The following is a 19,602-nucleotide window of genomic DNA, read 5'->3' as shown; positions in this document are numbered from 1 at the left end:
CTGTCACTTGGTGTAAGCTAAGAACAAACCCTCACCAAGGAGATCACAGACAGTGATAAGAAATCTCACAGGTTGCAGTCTTTCCCATTCCAGCCCTTTCACTGGGTGGCACATTGGGCTTGTACAATGAAGAAATGGGAATTATTAAGACCTACTAACAGATGCACACACTCTGAACATTATTAATATTATTATTACTACAGGTACTTATATAGTGCCGTCAATTTTACACAGCGGTTTACATATGTATTATACATTCACATCAGTCCCTGCCCTCAAGGAGCTTACAATCTAATGCCCCTAACTCACATTCATACATACACATACTAGGCACAATTTAGACAGGAATCAATTAACCTACAAACGTGTCTTTGGAGTGTGGTAGAAAACCAGGGTACCCAGAGGAAACCCATGCAGGCACAGTGAGAACATGCAAACTCCAGGCAGGTAGTGCCGTGGTTGGGATTCGAACTAACGACCCTCTTGCTGCCAGGCGGAAGTGCTAACCCTTTAGCTGGACATAGCCAAAAGCATCTTTATCAGTCTGTGGGATTGATTTTTTTTCAAATATAACTTTATTAGAACACAGAAGAGAATACAGCGGGGCAAAATGGAAACATTTCAACAATACCAACATAAGGAACCAGACAATCGTAAAAAATGTATAATATCGTGACTTCCCCCTCCATGAGGCCCAAACGTGAAAATCCCATTGAATTTATATACATCACAGCAGCATATATTCAGGGCTGGCAATAAAATAAACCATCAGGTTGCTCGTCCACCCTGTGTATGCCCCTCATTTATTAAAACAAAAAAAAAAATGAAAAACACAGAGGGGAAACAAAAAAGAGAAAAAACAAAAAAACACAAAGAAAGGAAAGGAGTGGAGAAAGGAAGGAAAATGGCAAAAAAGGAAAAAAGGGAGGGGGGAGGAAGAACCAAAGGAGGGAAAGAGAGGGAAGGGTATGGGAGGCCAGAGAGGGCCAGAAAGTCGTCCCTGATGAAGGAGACCACCTCTACATCCTGTGGGATTGATTTACTAAAATTGGAGAGTGCAAAATCTGGTGCAACTCTGCATAGTAACCAGTCAGCTAACAGCTTTTTTTTTTTATATATCAAAGCCCAATAGAACAAGCTGAAGTTAGAAGCTGATTGGCTACCATGCAGAGCTCTCCAGTTTTAGTAAATGAACCTCTGTATGTCCCATAACTAAACTGGAGACTACTAACTGTACCAATGGTGCTGTTCACCTCTTATCTATGCATATAAGAATGTGCATACTTCATATATTCATAGGTCAAGGGCAGATAGCACCACCAGTTTACTCAGTAGAATAAACATTGCCTACAGAGACTAGGTGAAGTATATTTAAGAAGAGAATACATTCTCTCTAGCTATCAAGTTTTACATAGGCCTTCTATACTAAAACAGCAACAGTTCCAACACTGCCCTCACAAACTAGTATTTTGCACCTTCAATATTTCAAACTCTCAGTTTCACAGCAGGTTATAGGCCTCAGTAATCAATTTGTAAGAAGGAAAATTGGCTCAGACTGCCTGTGTAGGCCCCTTTGACATGTGGCAGAATCAGTTTTTATCCGGTTTGCTTAGCGGGGGATCTGTCCGCTGATTCCCCGCTAAGCGGAGCGGGCGGATGACTGGTCGGAGGACACGGACACAGCCCACTCTGCTCTGTTGGCAGTTGGATGTAAACAGACCAGCTGTCTAGTCACACCTGCCTGCCCTCAGACCCGATCTGGCCAGATAGAGGGGAATGGATCCCCTTCCATATGTTTTTGCCGGATCGGATTGAAGGTAGCTGGGTGTAAACGGACACAAGTCAGTTTACATCCGACTGCCTATAGATAAGAATAGAGGGTCCGATCAGGTCCACCCAAAAAATGGACAGGCAGACCTGATTAGATTTCTCATGTAACAGGGACCTTACCTTTAAACAACCTCTTGGAGAGGCCTTTTACAGATTGGGAGAATGAAAGAATACTGTGGTAGGCTGCTTGGAGGCCTTTTACAGACTGGGAGAATGAAAGAATACTGTGGTAGGCTGTTTGGAGGCCTTTTACAGACTGGGAGAATGAAAGAATACTGTGGTAGGCTATTTGGAGGCCTTTTACAGACTGGGAGAATGAAAGAATACTGTGGTAGGCTATTTGGAGGCCTTTTACAGATTGGGAGAATGAAAGAATACTGTGGTAGGCTATTTGGAGGCCTTTTACAGATTGGGAGAATGAAAGAATACTGTGGTAGGCTATTTGGAGGCCTTTTACAGATTGGGAGAATGAAAGAATACTGTGGTAGGCTGTTTGGAGGACCTGCAGACTACTTCAATTCTAACACACTTTGATTAATAAGGGCTAGTGTTAAAAATTGGGATTATTGATGCTACAAGGTCATTTAAGACACATGTTTTTCTAGGCACAAGAGAATATGTACATGCTGTGTTCACGCACCTTCATAGATTGTTAAAGGAGAGCGCAAGGTAAAAATTAAACCTCTGTATAGTTTCAGAAGCTCTTCTGCCATTTACTCTGGATGCACCATGTGCACAAAGAAATAATATTCCACGTATTTTTTGGCCTGCAGCAGGAAATGAAGCTTGTTTCAGATAATGTCCAGCCTCTGTGGTTTCCAGGCAACATTCTGTGACCAGCAATGTACTTCTATCCAACAGTGAACCCTCCCCCATAAACAATTAAAAACTGATCCTTAGCCTGAAGGTAGATCATTTGAAAACTGCAACCTTCAACATGCAGCTGCCATGGCCCAAAATAACAAAATACAGCACATTCATGTAAACTGATATTGTGATTTACTGGTAGATTTTATTTTAAAGGGAGTTCTCCTTTAAATTATGTTAAAAAAATATAGGCTTGCAAGGCATGCAGTAAATATTAAATATAATATGATTCTTTATGCACAGAAAAACGCAAATAGCTTTTCATACTATACATAAAATTGCTGGGCTAAAATGCTTGTACACATTATTGCTAAAGCAGAATGTAGATTTTGTCAATGTCTTAAATAAGTGGAAATGTGTTGCTTGTGTGATTGGCTTTCTCAGAAGTCCTCACTAGGGCTGGCCATACATGTTCAATTCTCTTGTACAATTTTCTGTTAGATTTACCAAAAACCATATAATATAATATAATAAACAACACTTTCAATCGTAACAAATTAGGCAGGCCTTTGTACTACATAGTTGAAGGTAAATCTAAAGAAAATTGTACAGAAAATTGTATAATGTATGGCCAGCCTAAGATACAAGTCAGATTTTTGGCATCACCTGCAACAAAAATGTCATTTTTGGTGAGATACTCCAAAATGGAATCAGGTCTAAAGGAATGCAGACCCTGCAATTTTCCTCATTGGAGCCCTGCAGGTGCAGTAACTGGTAATTAAAAAAACTCTAATTAGATTCATTCTACACATGGACACAGGCAAACAGCTATTCCTTCAGAATAACAAAAGGTAGGAATCTGCAAGAATGTTTGTGAAAATCCTTGCAATGTACTTTGATCACCCAGAGGGGAATGTTGTTTTCTCAACAAAAGTGGAGTTATTCTTTAAAGCGGAGTTTCAGCCAAAAGTGGAACTTCCGCTCTTTTGCTTCCTCCCACCCCTCCAATGCCACATTTGGCACCTTTCAGGGGGGAGGGGAGAACGGGTACCTGTTTTTGACAGGTACCCTTCCCTACTTCCAAGATACGGCGCCGCCGTTTCTCGGATGTTTGGCCCCCTCCTCCTTCCCCTGCTGCCAAGCCAATAGTAATGCGCATGCACAGTAGGGACTCGCCCGTGAAGCCGCAAGGCTTCACTGCCGGGTTCCCTTACCGGCAATGGCAGCAGCAGCCGATGGAAACATCGGCTGCGGTGCTGGCATCGCTGGACTCCAGGACAGGTAAGTGTCCTAATATTAAAAGTCAGCAGCTACAGTATGTGTAGCTGCTGACTTTTAATTTTTGGAGAGGGTGGAGGGGAAGGTGGAACTCCGCTTTAATATTTATCGCAGTCAGTTTAGCAGAACTACTGATACGAATACTATTTTCCTCTTCAAAGCATCTCTGTAAATAAAGCCTAGCTCCAGCCATTTTTTTTCCTTTTTTATAGAGCAGAGGATTAGAGCCTCTGCCAGTTTTATATTTCAGGATGTGTCTCTAAAAGGAATATTTCCTCTTACTTCCTGTTGGGACAGGGACAATAACACAATCTAGGGAAATCATTAAAAGTGTCTACGAGACTCTTTAGAATTCTGTTGTGCCTTTACACAACAAATATCGGTGCTTGTTCCAAGTTCATGTACCCATTAGAAACAGGTACATGACTTTTGAACAAGCACAGACATTTGTTGTGCAGAGGCACACTAGGACTGAAGTGTCCATACAGACCCTCCATCCTCAGTGCAGCCGAGCTCCCTTTCCGCCACAGCGGCTGTCACATAGACAACGCAGCAGTCGAAAAGACACAATTTCCCCATTAGGTTTGCTCCCCCTGTGATTAACAGTAGGCAGTGGTTGGATTACATAGCAAACGGACCTCCTGCTTTTGGTTATGGAATCCCCCCCACTGCCTTCTGTCATTCAGAAGGAGAGAGTGGACCTGATGGGGAACTAGTTCCTCAGCCTCCACATCAGACTGTGCCTACTTTCATTGTCACTGAATGGTAGGGGCCTGTGGCCTGTGAAGCTGACAAAGTCCTTGACAGTGAGTGACAGGTGGCAGCAAAAATGTCACCCTGTGTACAGAGACAGGCACTATGCATGTCTCTTATTGCTGACCTAGTGCTGGTCCTAATGCCCTCAAGTCTCATTATCTAAGAACTTGAGGTCTTTTTTTTATTTGGTTCAGCCATGCTGTCAGTATATAAAAGCAACTAAATCTTTCTTATGTTTTAGTAAAGCTAACAAATCTGGTGGCAGAGCTTTTTTTAAATCTCCCCCCATTATAGATAGAATGGGTCTCATATTGGAAAAAAATTGCAGGAAAGAAATTCACACAATTCCCCCATCAACACTGACAGGGGAATCCCTCCTGCTGAGCAATTGTCTGCTCCCCACAAGGGTGGAAAGGGAAAGCCGTCCCCGCTGGGAGAAGACAGGGATTATCGCTAGCGGACTATAGCAGCTGCTAGCAATAATTGGAAGAGAATCCAGCAGGCTGGTTGTACCCAAGTTGATCGATCAGTCAACTTGGTACATTCAGCCTGCCCATTAACGAGTCAAATCTCGGTGGGTTCCTGCTGAACCGGCCAAGATTTGAACCGTGTATGGCTGACCTTAGTAATCCTTTAATAGAATCAAGAAACCCAGAACAGAGCACATTTTACACTGGGTGTAGGTAAGTAGTGTTTTTTCATCCATGCTTTCCTTTTTCAGTAACTACTGCATCCCTCATTCCTGTCCCAGGGACAGAAAATCTCCTCAATAGGGTTACAGTAATAAAAACCAAACCAACATTTTAAGTCTTTCCCAAGAAGTGGTAAGCAAGGAACAGATGCCAAGCGTGGCATGCAACATTAATGTTATCATACTGTAAAACCTGGCAGTATACTCCTTCAGTTGCTCCATTTGGTGGGTTTGGAACTATGAACCAAGGCCACTCTTTAAATGTCCATCTAAACATAGCCCAAGGCTTCGTACAACCTACTCGCTTTTTTATCATATAACCCAGCGGGTTGAATAAAAAAGCGGACAGCTCGGGTCAGAGCCACTGTACTTACAATCTGATGTTAGTACAGCGATCTCCCCTGCTGTGCTATTGCGTTCTGACAGGGGGACGGCCCACCTGCCAGAACACTCTGATCAGTGCTCTCAGCCATTGGCTGAGAACGCAGATCGGGAGCCGGTCTGCAGACCTTTTTTGGTCATGAGCCTTTGACAGAAGCTGGCTAAATGCCCGTCTTCTGTCAGACCGCCTGCCGTACACACAAGGCAAATGTCGGCCAGTTTCTTTTGAACCGGCTGATGTCAGACCGACCTGCCGTACACACAAGGCAAATATCGGCCAGTTTCTATTGAACCGGCTGATGTCAGACCGACCTGCCGTACACACAAGGCAAATGTCGGCCAGTTTCTATTGAACCGGCTGATGTCAGACCGACCTGCCGTACACACAAGGCAAATGTTGGCCAGTTTCTATTGAATCGGCTGATGTCAGACCTCCTGCCGTACACACAAGGCAAATGTTGGCCAGTTTCTATTGAATAGGCTGATGTCAGAACGCCTGCCGTATACACAAGGCAAATGTCGGCCAGTTTCTATTGAATCGGCTGATGTCGTCAGACCATCTGCCGTACACACAAGGCAAATGTTGGCCAGTTTTTATTGAATCGGCTGATGTCAGAACGCCTGCCATATACACAAGGCAAATGGCGGCCAGTTTCTATTGAATCGGCTGATGTCGTTAGACCGTCTGCCATACACACAAGGCAAATGTCGGCCAGTTTCTATTGAACCAGCTGATGTCAGACGGCCTCTTGTACACACAAGGCAAATGTTGGCCAATTTCTATTGAATCGGCTGATGTCAGACCGCCTGCCTACACACAAGGCAAATGTCGGCAAGTTTCTATTGAACCGGCTGATGTCAGACCTCCTGCCGTACACGCAAGGCAAATGTTGGCCAGTTCCTATTGAATCGGCTGATGTCAGAACGCCTGCCGTACACACAAGGCAAATGTCGGCCAGTTTCTATTGAACCGGCTGATGTCAGACCTCCTGCCGTACACGCAAGGCAAATGTCGGCCAGTTTCTATTGAACCGGCTGATGTCAGAACGCCTGCCGTACACACAAGGCAAATGTCGGACAGTTTCTATTGAATCGGCTGATGTCGTCAGACCGTCTGCCGTACACACAAGGCAAATGTCGGCCAGTTTCTATTGAACCGGCTGATGTCAGACCTCCTGCCGTACACACAAGGCAAACGTTGGCCAGTTTCTATTGAATCGGCTTATGTCAGACCGCTTGCCTACACACAAGGCAAATGTCGGCAAGTTTCTATTGAACCAGCTGATGTCAGACGGCCTCTTGTACACACAAGGCAAATGTTGGCCAATTTCTATTGAATCGGCTGATGTCAGACCGCCTGCCTACACACAAGGCAAATGTCGGCAAGTTTCTATTGAACCGACTGATGTCGTCAGACCGCCTGCCGTATACACAAGGCAAATGTCGGCCAGTTTTTATTGAATCGGCTGATGTCGTCAGACCGCCTGCCGTACACACAAGGCAAATGTCGGCAAGTTTCTATTGAACCAGCTGATGTCAGACGGCCTCTTGTACACACAAGGCAAATGTTGGCCAATTTCTATTGAACCAGCTGATGTCGTCAGACCGCCTGCCGTACACACAAGGCAAATGTCGGCAAGTTTCTATTGAACCAGCTGATGTCAGACGGCCTCTTGTACACACAAGGCAAATGTTGGCCAATTTCTATTGTATCGGCTGATGTCAGACCGCCTGCCTACACACAAGGCAAATGTTGGCAAGTTTCTATTGAACCGGCTGATGTCGTCAGACCGCCTGCCGTATACACAAGACAAATGTCGGCCAGTTTCTATTGAATCGGCTGATGTCGTCAGACCGCCTGCCGTACACACAAGGCAAATGTCGGCCAGTTTCTATTGAACCGGCTGATGTCAGACCTCCTGCCGTACACACAAAGCAAATGTCGGCAAGTTTCTGTTGAACAAGCTGATGTCAGACGGCCTCTTGTACACACAAGGCAAACGTTGGCCAGTTTCTATTGAACTGGCTTCGATTTATGTGTACTAGGCTGGCCATACATTATACAATCTTCTTGTACCATAAAAACGATATAATATGAGGAATATAATAATATATTTATAATATAATATCAAACCTAAACACTTTCAATTTGTATGCAATCAGGCAGGCCCTTCCACTACATAGCTGAAGTGTAATTTTCTCTCTGGCAATCAACAGCAAGACATATATTTGCTTTCATTAGTCGGATTAGTCAGGTGCTACAGATGAAAATTACGCAGTGAACATATGCACTTCTCTTAGTGAATAACATTGGTTGCTATTTTCAGTGTTTTTAGATGATAAATACGTAGACTCATTTTAACTCACCAGTGAGTATATAGGACGCACTGCACATGAATCAATTCAGATTGATTCACGTTGGCTTGAATCAATACAAAATCACAGTAGAAGAATAATATAGTTTTTGCCCACTCTTCCTCCGCAGCAAATTAATATCACAAACATTACAACAGCAATTTATTAGAACAGCAAATTCTGCAATTTTACAGCATACCACGGTGGGTTTTATGTATCTTTTATGAAATGTAATCTATCGCTATGCTTTGCTATGCTATATAAGGAAAAGAAGGGGCAGGTTTCTGTGAGTGTATGTATTGAATCAATAAAAAGATTCCACAATGCAGCTGCATCACCCATAATGTCATTAATAAACAAGGTAAATTATCTGCTCTGCAACATTCAGCCTCTTTGGAGTACTCTCAAATCACATACAAATATATTAGCACATTTTCTTCTTTTGATGGATCTGAAATAACAGACATCCAATCAACAGCATGTTAGTTTGTCAGTAGCTGCCATCATTTTGCATTCAACAGAATGACAGAAAATCAATGACCTTTTTGAAGGTCTGTACCAAGGACAGAGTGCTTGGGGCATAGTAGAAATGTCACCAGTGCCACTCCTTTCTATCTTGCAGGCTGGATCCAGAGCAGTCACACCCATACTATCTGCGTTATGTGTGTATAGGGGTGAGAAGGCTGCAGATGGGTCTAGACTGGCTGAGGCCAGGTTGAGACAAGTCTCCTAATTGGTCCCTAATGACTATTAAAATCTGGACAATAACTAGCAGATGTGGCCCGAAAATTCAGCTGTCTGTCAGATTTTCCCTAATTTGGTTGCATGTTCAGATACTTCCCAGCATCTTAAGGTGGAACTGAAGACAGATAGAATATGTCTCATTAGTTAATTTCTTTTAAGAAGGTCATTTTCAAGAATTAAGAACACAACGTGGAACACACTTATTTATTCACTAAATTATTGTATGTACACTGATCAGCCATAACTTTATGACCACTGACAGGTTAAGTGAATAACATTGATTGTCATTTTACAATGGCATCTGGAAGTGGGTGGGCTATATTAAGCAGCAAATGTACATGTTGTCCCTGAAGTTGATGCATTGAAAGCAGAACAAAATGGGCATCCCAGTTTGTAGTATATGGGGCTGTGTAGACCAGTCAGGGTGCCACTGATGGCCTATGTCGACAGCCAAAAGCTACTACAATGGCCATGCAAGCATCAGAACTGGACCACAGAGCAATGGAAGAAGGTGGCCTGGGCTGATGAATCAGGTTTTCTTTTACATCATGTGGATAGTTGGTGCATACACTATATTTGCAAAAGTATTGGGAGGCCTGCTTTTACACGCACATGAACCCTATGGACTAAGACTGGGATGCCATTAAAGTTCATGTGTGTGTAAAGGCAGGTGTCCCAATACTCTTGACAATATAGTGTATGTGTCTTTTACCTGGGGAAGAGATGGCACCAAGTTGCAAAGTGGAAAGAAGGCAAGCTGGTGGAGACAGTGTGATGCTTTGGGCAACATCCTTGGAAACCTTTAGTCCTGCCATTCATGTCGATGTTACTTGAAACCTACCACCTACCTAAACACTGTTGCTGACCAAGTACACCCCCCCCCCCCCTCCCATGGAAACCATATTCCCTAATGGCACTGGCCATTTCAGCAGGATAAAACACCCTTCCACACTGCAAAAATGGTTCAAGAATGGTTTGAGGAACACAAAAAGGGGTATGAGGTTTTGACTTAGCCCCCAAATTCTCCAGATCTCAGTCTATCGAGCATATGTGGGATGTGCTGAAAAAACAAGTCTATTCCATGGAGACTGTACCTCGCAACTTACAGGACTTAAAGGACCTGCTCCTGATAATATGGTGCCAGCTACCACAGCATGCCTTCAGAAGTCTAATGGCAGTAATGCTTTGATGGCTCGGGGCTGTTATGGTAGAAAAGGGGTCTGTTTTAGCAGCAAATCGGGGACCTTATCAATATCAGGTGGAGGGTCATAAAGTTATGGCTGATAGGTGTATAAGAAAAAAATTACCTCTCTAACAGCCTTAAATCTCTGGGTATATTATCCTTGGACCATCTCAAAGCGGCATTAAACAATATCCTTGTTCTCCAAAAATAATTCAAACACATCCACTACTGTACATAAAGGCTGTCTAGTCCATTGCACGGTAGCGACATGTAAATTCTATCTATGCCACTTATCTTCTCCCACATAGAATTCTATATAAAAAAAAAAAAACACTGCTCAACTCTGCACTCTGTATGTAATGCCCTCCTGAACCCTGCACTCTGTACACAGTGCACTATTGAACTATGCAGTCTGTATGTAATGCAGTCCGGAAAACTGCACGTACATAACTAATTCCTGGACCCAGTACTCTGTACATATCACAATTCTGAACCCTGCACTCTGTACATAATGCACTCCTGAACCCCACACTCTGTACACAGTGCACTCCTGAACCCTGCACTCTGTACCAAATTCACTCCTGAATCCTGCACTCTGTACACAGCGCACTGCTTAACTCTGCATGCAATGCCCTCCTGAACCCTGCACTCTGTACAAAATCCACTCCTGAATCCTGCACTCTGTACACAGCGCACTGCTTAACTCTGCATGTAATGCCCTCCTGAACCCTGCACTCTGTACACAGTGCACTGCTGAACTCTGCACTCTGTATGTAATGCAGTCCTGAACACTACACCCTATACACAGTGTACTCCTGAACTCTGCACTCTGTACATAGCGCACCCCAGATATAATCGGACCTTTGAGGGCAACCATACTGCTGATGTGGCCTGCGATGAAATTGAGTTTGACACCCCTACTCCAAAATGTCTTTGTATGTTTTAGCATTAACAGTGTCCCTTACTGGGAACACCTGAACTCAACACCTGCAAGGGTGTCCATATACTTTTGGCCATATAATATATACAGTATGGTTGGATTTAGAGATAATTCAGGCTATATATAGTGTTAAAATATAAAGGTAAACTGTTTTACTTGCCAAAATATTAGTAATTACTTCAATTATTCTTGTGATTCACATACCTCTGATATACTGCATTGTCATAATGGTACCAGTAATTACTATTGCAGCTTTGTCGTTTCCTGTGCCACCTGTCTGATTGTTTGCTGTATTCTTCCCTGTTTTCTCCTCCTCCCCAAAGCTTCCTAAATACCTCCTTTTTTAGCTTGCAGTACCTGAAAACATGTTAGCACAATTGTGCAATCCAGTGGACTGTTACTGACTCAGTGCACAACCTGCCAGACTCAGTCTGATATTCACTGTGCTTAAAGAGATAAAAAAAACTTTTTTGCTGCTGTGATCCGATTCTCTGCTAGGAGGTGGCTATGTTCATTATTTATTGTCCTTAGGAGTCATTATTATTTTTTGTATGATGATTACTGTATATGAATATAGAAGGTGTTGCTTGATCGTCCTCATTTACCCCCCTGTTATGCTTTATCCAATCATTGATGACAGGATATCGATCTGCATCTGAAATCGTTTTTTGCCCCACATATAGGCATTTTTCAGCCAGCTCTTATGAAAAAAGGGTAGTAATATACTATAACCACTTTATATGTAGGCTTGTTTGGATATATGGTAATCACTAATCACAGGGTTAACAGTGTAGCTACCAGATGACATTGAGGAGTATTGATTTCTGGGGATCATGTTAGTTTGGTAATAATGGCTAATAAAATTGTATAACTATGTAAAAACACAAGTGATCATTTAGAAACATTTACAGTATATACCATTTGGGGAGTACTGACAATAAACTTTTACTCCACAGGGGTATCTGAGATAATTGAACATTCACCAGGCATACTTAGCTAAACTGTTACTGCAATTAAAGCGGTAGTATACTCCGCTTTTTGAATTTTACCTACAGGTAAGCCTATAATAAGGCCTATAATAACACAAAAAGGTTGCCGTGTAATTTAGGCCCTTACCCCTATTGGATACCAGAAAAAATAAAATAGAGAAAGATGGGGCTTTACGGGCCAATGGGAGTAGAAGGATCAGACACAAAACCAATTTATAAAAAATATATCATTTTATTAGTTTAGAGAATAAAAAGGCATGGACTACCATGCACATATTGCAAGGGCAGACTAACATTAAACAAATTGTTAAAATCAATCAAGGTGAGTCATTAACAATATAGAAATACATTCCATGAGGGGAACAAAACCAAAAGCCTGTGTAGGATGGAAGGTGGGTCTCAGAGTGGAATGCGGTCAATGTAGGTCCCCAGCAAGCCGACGAGTTTCGCTCAAGGCTTCCTCAGGGCCTGAGAGACCATGACAGACCGGTATTTCCTTATTTGTAATGACTCGGGAGGTTACAGGTTGTGGCGACACATATACTGATAAATGTCACTGCTTCAGTATTCAAATACAATCTCCATGTTGTGTCTACATTAATATATTCAGCTGGGTTTAAGTGTTCAGCCCCTCATTCATCACAAGAGCAATGCTTTAGATATATTCTGATGACAGTTTATTAGAGCTTGATTGCCCAATTTTCCCTGGTATACTCGGATTTTTTGAGCATATAGATACTCAGCACTAGGAAGCTGCAATTCATGTATCAGCCTCTAGTTTCCTCTTTTCTTACGTAAGCCCAGTGGGATAGTAACTTGATATATCCTTAACGGTATATGGAGGTTTAGAGCCTATTTATGGTGCAGGGGTAACTTCAGGCAGGAAGAGATATATATCACACAGCATGCTATTTCATACAGCCGGAGAGGACAATGTGTCCCGGACTCCACAGGTCCTCTATGTTGATCACCGCCAGCAAACCTGCCCTATATATAGTATATGTGTTTCGCCACAACCTGTCACCTCCCGAGTCATTACAAATAAGGAAATACCGGTCTGTCATGGTCTCTCAGGCCCTGAGGAAGCCTTGAGCGAAACGCGTTGGCTTGCTGGGGACCTACATTGACCGCATTCCACTCTGAGACCCACCTTCCATCCTACACAGGCTTTTGGTTTTGTTCCCCTCACGGGATGTATTTCTATATTGTTAATGACTCACCTTGATTGATTTTAACAATTTGTTTAATGTTAGTCTGTCCTTGCAATATGTGCATGGTAGTCCATGCCTTTTTATTCTCTAAACTAATAAAATGATATATTTTTTATAAATTGGTTTTGTGTCTGATCCTTCTACTCCCACTGGCCCGTAAAGCCCCATCTTTCTCTATTTTATTTTTTCAAGGCCTATAATAAGGCTTACCTGTAGGTAAAATTAATATCCCCTAAACCTGCACGGTTTAGGAGATATTCACCCTGCATGCAGCCGCTGACACCAGCAGCGCATGCGCTCTGAAGGTCCGGTGGACCTTCAGAGCTCTTTGCCGGCTCCTTGCCGGAAAGTGAACTCCCGCACGCATGCGTGGGAATGACGTCATTGCGGCTCTGGCCACTCACAGCGCTGGAGCCGCTGAACCCAGAAGAGACGCCGAGGGAACATGACAGCTGCCTTACCAGTGTCCGATCGACCGTGTCGGGGCTTCGTTCTAAGGTAAGTATTTCATAATGTGATATTATGCGATGCATACTAGCACATTATGCCATTGCCTTGCAGGGTTTTTTTTTTCTGTACGGGGATACTATCGCTTTAGTGCTGGTTCACACTGAAGCTGCATGACTTCGGGGGCGACCTGTGAAGTCGCGTGCACCGCGACTTCGGCACGACTTGCACGGACTTCATAAAATGAATGTCTATGCAAGTCGCCCCAAAGTAGTACAGGACCCTTTTTCTAAGTCGGAGCGACTTGTGTCGCTCCTATTAGAACCATTCCTGTACTACACAATGGACCGCGATGGTGCACGACTTGTCAGGCTGACCAAGTCGCCTGACAAGTCGTACTAGTGTGAATGGAGACTTAAGGGGTAGATTTTATAATAAAGCTAACAAATGTTGTATTTTTCTCTTCTTTGGTGTCACAGATATACAAGGAAGGAGGGAGAAACAGCTAATCACACTGACATGAAAGTGACGGGTTAAGTAAATAGGCCTAGGCAGGAGGTAGAATTTCATTAGTCTTTCTTTGGACTATTGTTAAATTGAAAATTCTCGGATCTTAGTTCTAAAGTAGAAGGTGCCAGAACAACGATGGCGCAAGCCTTCAGGAGAGAAAGGGATATGAAGGCATTGTCTTCATAGGGAGTACTGTGTTCTCTAGGCTATGTAAATATATACAGTATAAGTGTTCATGCTCTTTCAGATAAGTGGCCCGAGGTGCATTAAAATAAGGTGGCTGAACCACTGTTTTACTGCCCACCTGAACTTCTCAATACAGCTGAACAGTGTTGTACACATGCCACAGCTTTTTTATAACTCGGGATGCAGAGTTAGGCAGGTGGCATCTTCTGTTAAACTTGCCATTGAGTTTAATTGGGGCGCAGCTGCCTGCACTGCACATGATTACGGCATGGTCGTGCAGCATAATAGGGTTAAATTAGGTGGTAAGGAGGTGTTATAATGCCTCCTCACTGCCTGTCAAATGTCCTCTGGAAAGTGATTTGAACACAGATTGTTTTTCAGAGGGCACGGCACGCCACAGTGAGTGTGAAAGAGCCCTTACAGTTATGCATGCATGCACATAACATGAAAATATATCTCTGAGGCTATATCCAGTTTAAAGGAGTTTTGTCTACAACACCCAGTTAGAACAGAGCCTCATGATAGCTAAAAATGATGAACTCATGACCACTGTGGACTTACAAGCTGAATCATTCTTCTATAAATGTAATAAATGCTGCTTTTTAGGACAAAGAAGTTTTTCTTTGCTACCAGAATCACAATATCTCTCTATAACAATTCTGTTATATAAAAAAAAAAAAACCTGAAGAAGCACATAGGAGTGGATTCATAACCGGTACTGTTTATATTAATCCTTACATTCTAAGCTTTCAAATAAAACAGCTATTTGATTTCTTCATAAAGTGACTAGCTAATTAAAAGCCTATGTTTAGTCACAAATGAAAAAAACTAAAATCAGCACAAGGAACATTACTTACAGCAGGGCTCGACAAAACCCAGGCGCCAGGTCCCAATGGCGACTGGAAATTGCGTCCTGGCGCCTGAGTTACACCACAGCAGTGATCCTCCCTTGTGGCCCACCTGCGGGTGTGCGGACTAGTGTCGGGCTGGCCAATAATTGAGGCCGCGGCTTTGTGCCCTGCTGGAGCAGGATACATGCTCCTATGTGCCAACCCGTGCCCTCTGGTGGATGGTGCTGTGATGAGCGCAGCTTTCTCTCACTTCCTGTTCACCTCCAACATCATCTTCCCAGGTTGACAGCTGGGCCTGATTGGGAGTGCGTCTATCAGTACCACCTCATCAGTGCCACCTGTCAATGCCGATCAGTGCCACCTGTCAGTGCCCATCAGTGCCACCTGTCAGCACCGCTTATCAATGCCACCTATCATTGCTCATTAGTACCAACCATCAGTGCCACCTGTCAGTGCAGCTTATCAGTGCCACCTAATCAGTGCAGCCTATTCAGTGCTGCCTGTCAGTGCTCATCAGTGCTGCCTGCCAGTGCCCATCAGTGCCGCCCGTCAGTGCCCATCAGTGATACCTGTCAGTGCCCATCAGTGCCACCACGTCAGTGCAAATCAGTGCCCATCAGCGCAGCCTCATCAGTGCCCATCAGCGCAGCCTATCGGTGGCCATCAGTGCAGCCTAATCAGCGTCGCCTATCAGTACCCATCAGTGCATCCTATCAGTGCTTATCTGCGCAGCCTCATCAGTGTCGCCTGTCAGTGGAAGCTCATTATTGCCCATCAGCGCAGCCTCGTCAGTGCCTTTTTTTTTTTTTTTTTTTAATTTTCATTTTCTTTATCACTTTTATCACCCTGGCACCTGTGCCTTAGGTTGTCTATAACTGGAGTAGATCTTTATTGTGGTAGATTGTTTATATTATTGTACAAGGTGTGCATTGACATCAGATGTAATAAAACTTTCATAACTGGAAAAAACAGGGGTATTATGTGAAAACAAACAGCTCTGAGAGGGCAGTAGTTACTTTGACTCATATGTAAGGGAGGTGTTTTAGAAGGAACAGCTAATACATTCCGAGATGATGGATTTAGTGGTACAGAGATTATAGCAAGCTAATCGATCAACTGAAACTCAACAGGTCTGAAGGCCCCTTTCACACGGACGTTCTTTCTGTCCATTTTTCCTCCTTCCGTTGACGGTTGAAAAACGGACAGCAATGTCTCTTATGGGCAAACGGATGATTAACTGTTTACATCAGTTTACATCAATTTTCCTGCTCAGGTCCATTGTTTTAAACAGAACAAGTCTCTATTTTGTTCAGTTTAAAAACTTAAAGCAGACCTAAACCGTTGTAAACAGACAACGGTCTGTTTGTGCATTGGTTGTTAGGGGCCAGCACCCCCGGCTTCCTAACAACCAGTGACTTATCCCTGATGTCAGCAGCAGGGAGGAGTCATTGATTGTTGAGGAGGCCACACCCACCAGCGTCATCACTGTTGTCAGTGGGGGAATGTAAACAAAAGACCAGGAAAAAGAAAAAAAAGCACTGACAGCAGGGAAGAGTCACGGTTGTTAAAGCGGAGCTCCACCCAAAAGGGGAAGCTCCACTTGTTTGCTTCCTCCCCCACTTCACTGCCTCATTTGGCACCTTTCAGTGGGGGGAGGGGAGAGCAGGTAGCTGTTTTTGACAGGTACCTGTCCCCACTTCTGGGAGACCTCGCTGCGACGAGTTCCTCTGGAATTTCGGCCCCCCTTTTCCCTTCCCCGCCGCTGGGCCATTCACAAAGCGCAGCATGCTTCATGCATGCACAGTGGGGGACTGGCTTCACTGCTGGTTTCCCTTAGAACAAATGGTGGCGACAGCACCCAATAGCTGACTGGAAAATAGGCTGGGGTGCCGACATTGCGGGAATCCCTGGACAGGTAAATGTCTTAATAATAAAAGTCAGCAGCTACAGTATTTGTAGTTTCTCACTTTACATTTTTTGCTGGGGTGGGGCGGAACTTTTCTTTAACCGGTTAAGGACCGCCCGCCGCAGTTATAATGCGGCAGGCAGCCCCTCCTGCACAAACCAACGTAGGTATATGTCGGTCGCACGCCTGCAGCTAGGGGGTGAGCGCACGCCGGCAGTGGGTACTCCGATGCACAGGGCAGGCGGCTCAGAATGCCGCCTGGCACCTGCAATCGTTCCCTGCTGAGAGAGAAGAACGGTCAGTTGTTGTAAACACAGCTGACCGTTCTTCTCTCAGGAATGATCACAGAGTGCCTGTGATCCTTCTATGTAGGATTGCTGGTATCTGCGATCATTTCACAAGCCCCACCCCCTTACAGTTAGTATCACTCCCCTAGGCTTACATTTAACCCCTTGATCACCCACAGTGTTAACCCCTTCCATGCCAGTGTCATTATTACAGTAACAGTGCATATTTTTAGCACTGATTACTGTAGTAATGTCACTGGTCCCCCCAAAAGTGTCAAAAATGTCAGTTAGGGGTCCAATCTGTCCACCGCAATGTCGCAGTCCCGAGTCCCGCTAAAAATCAAAGATCGCCGCCATTACTAGTAAAAAAAAAAACACAACAATAAAAATGACATAAATCTTTCCCGTAGTTTGTAGACGCGATAACTTTTGCGCAAACCAATCAAAATACGCTTATTGTGATTTTATTTAACCAAAAATATGTAGCAGAAAACAAATTGGCCTAGAATGTTAAAAAATTTTGATTTTTAAATCTTTTCTTTTTGGGAATGTCATATAGCAGAATGTGAAACATATATATATATATATATATATATATATATATATATATTTTCAGAATTGTTGCTATTTTTTTGTTTATAGCGCAAAAAAAAAAAAAAAAATGAGGTGATCAAATACCAAAAGAAAGCTCTATTCCTGTGCACATCAAATGCGATGTCTGTGCGGTGCGATTTCACCATTACATTTTGTATGGCTGAAATGAAATTGCATCGCATACGCACCAAAATTGTAAAGGACCCTTTTTTTCCCCCCGCACCTGAATCACATCACATGGGTGTTTGCGATCTGTTTCCGGGTGTCGTTAAGATGGCATTGACACAGCAGCAGATTGCATAGAAGCCGTGTGATTGCAATAAGGTGGGGGAAACGCACAGGATGCACTGTGTTTCTCGCATCGCATAAGTGTGAACCAGGGCTCAATGACAAAAGAGGAGTGATTAAATTGCTCAACAAGTAGCAAAATGTTGATTATTACGAGGGGCTACAATACTGAAAAATGCTTATTATTATTGCTCTCCAGGTATGCCTATGAATATAACAACACTCTCCAAGCCTTACATTTGCAATGATTGCTCTAGGATGTTGACTCATTAAAAGTGATACTATTTAAAACATCACCTGACTCTTTTAATAACTCAGATTCCAGCTGTCACTTTTATGGCACAAAAGAGAAAGTAAAAGAACAATTCAGATGCACAGAGTTGCAGAAAAAGACCAAGTGGTACATCAAGTCTTCCCTTTTTTTTAATTATTTTTTTAACTTGTTACGTATTTTAAAGTGTTACTAAACCCTCAACAGTAAAATCAGTCTGTATATGCAGTAAAGCATGCTTGTTATACTCACTGTGGAACCCAATGGGTTAATCCTTTCCATTGTGTATAAAGGCTGTTTGATCCTGTCTCTCAAAGCCTCCTCTTCTCTCACTGTCTCCAAAAAATAAACTGATATTTACACAGCCAGGGGTCGGGCTGCACATGCTCAGTTTGGTGTGTATTGCTAAAGAGTTTTTTTTCTTGGGAGAGTGCATGTGATCAGCACAGGGCCAATCAGCACTGTCCAGGCATGTCCAGACAGAGGATCAGGGGAGAACAAAAACTCCTCCCACAAGTTTTACTAGGAACTGATACAAATCACAATATATGCTATATACTGCTGATGAGAAAAGGTATTTAGCAGTTTATATTTACTAAAATTATTGCATTTCCATGTTCTGTGTACTGTGAGAGACCAGATATAGTGAATGCAGGTTCTGGGTTTAGTAAAATTTTAACCTTTTTTGAGTACAGATGTTCACCCTAAGCAAATTTAAATGCACTTAGTATTGACTGACGCTACATTTGCTGGAAGTCTGTTCCAAGCATCTATTAGGCTTGGTTCACATATATGCGAATCGAATGCGTTTTTAACCGCATTTGATTTGCATAACGTGAATTGGACTGGCTTTAAATGGAGCCGGTTCACAAATGTTCGGGGCAGGCTCGGTCTGTTTCTGAAAAGGGTCCTGTGCGATTTTTGGTCCCGTTTGGGTGAGAATTCAAATAAAAATTTGCACCTGAAACGGTGAACAAAACCGCACCGGACTCCGGATTGCAAACCTCAGCTGGACATGAACCCAGCCTTACTTTGTCAGTAAAATAGAACTTTCTATGGTTAGTTTTGAACTTTCCTCCTGCGAGTGTAAAGTCATA

At 43.3% G+C, this 19,602-nt stretch overlaps 2 protein-coding genes across 3 annotated transcripts in view; one reads left to right on the top strand and one right to left on the bottom strand.

Annotated features, from left to right (window-relative positions):
- The window catches only part of RSPH14 (radial spoke head 14 homolog), a 315,190-nt gene that overhangs the window by 144,035 nt on the left and 151,553 nt on the right, over positions 1-19,602 (bottom strand). The gene's annotated exons all lie outside the window — the stretch shown is intronic.
- The window catches only part of GNAZ (G protein subunit alpha z), a 195,459-nt gene that overhangs the window by 67,473 nt on the left and 108,384 nt on the right, over positions 1-19,602 (top strand). The window lies entirely within an intron of this gene.

Source organism: Pelophylax lessonae (genome assembly GCF_965119305.1).
Source record: "Pelophylax lessonae genome assembly, chromosome: 1".
Classification (NCBI taxonomy): domain Eukaryota; kingdom Metazoa; phylum Chordata; class Amphibia; order Anura; family Ranidae; genus Pelophylax; species Pelophylax lessonae.
The sequence above is the reverse complement of the archived record's forward strand: the minus strand, read 5'-3'. Positions and strand labels throughout refer to the sequence as shown.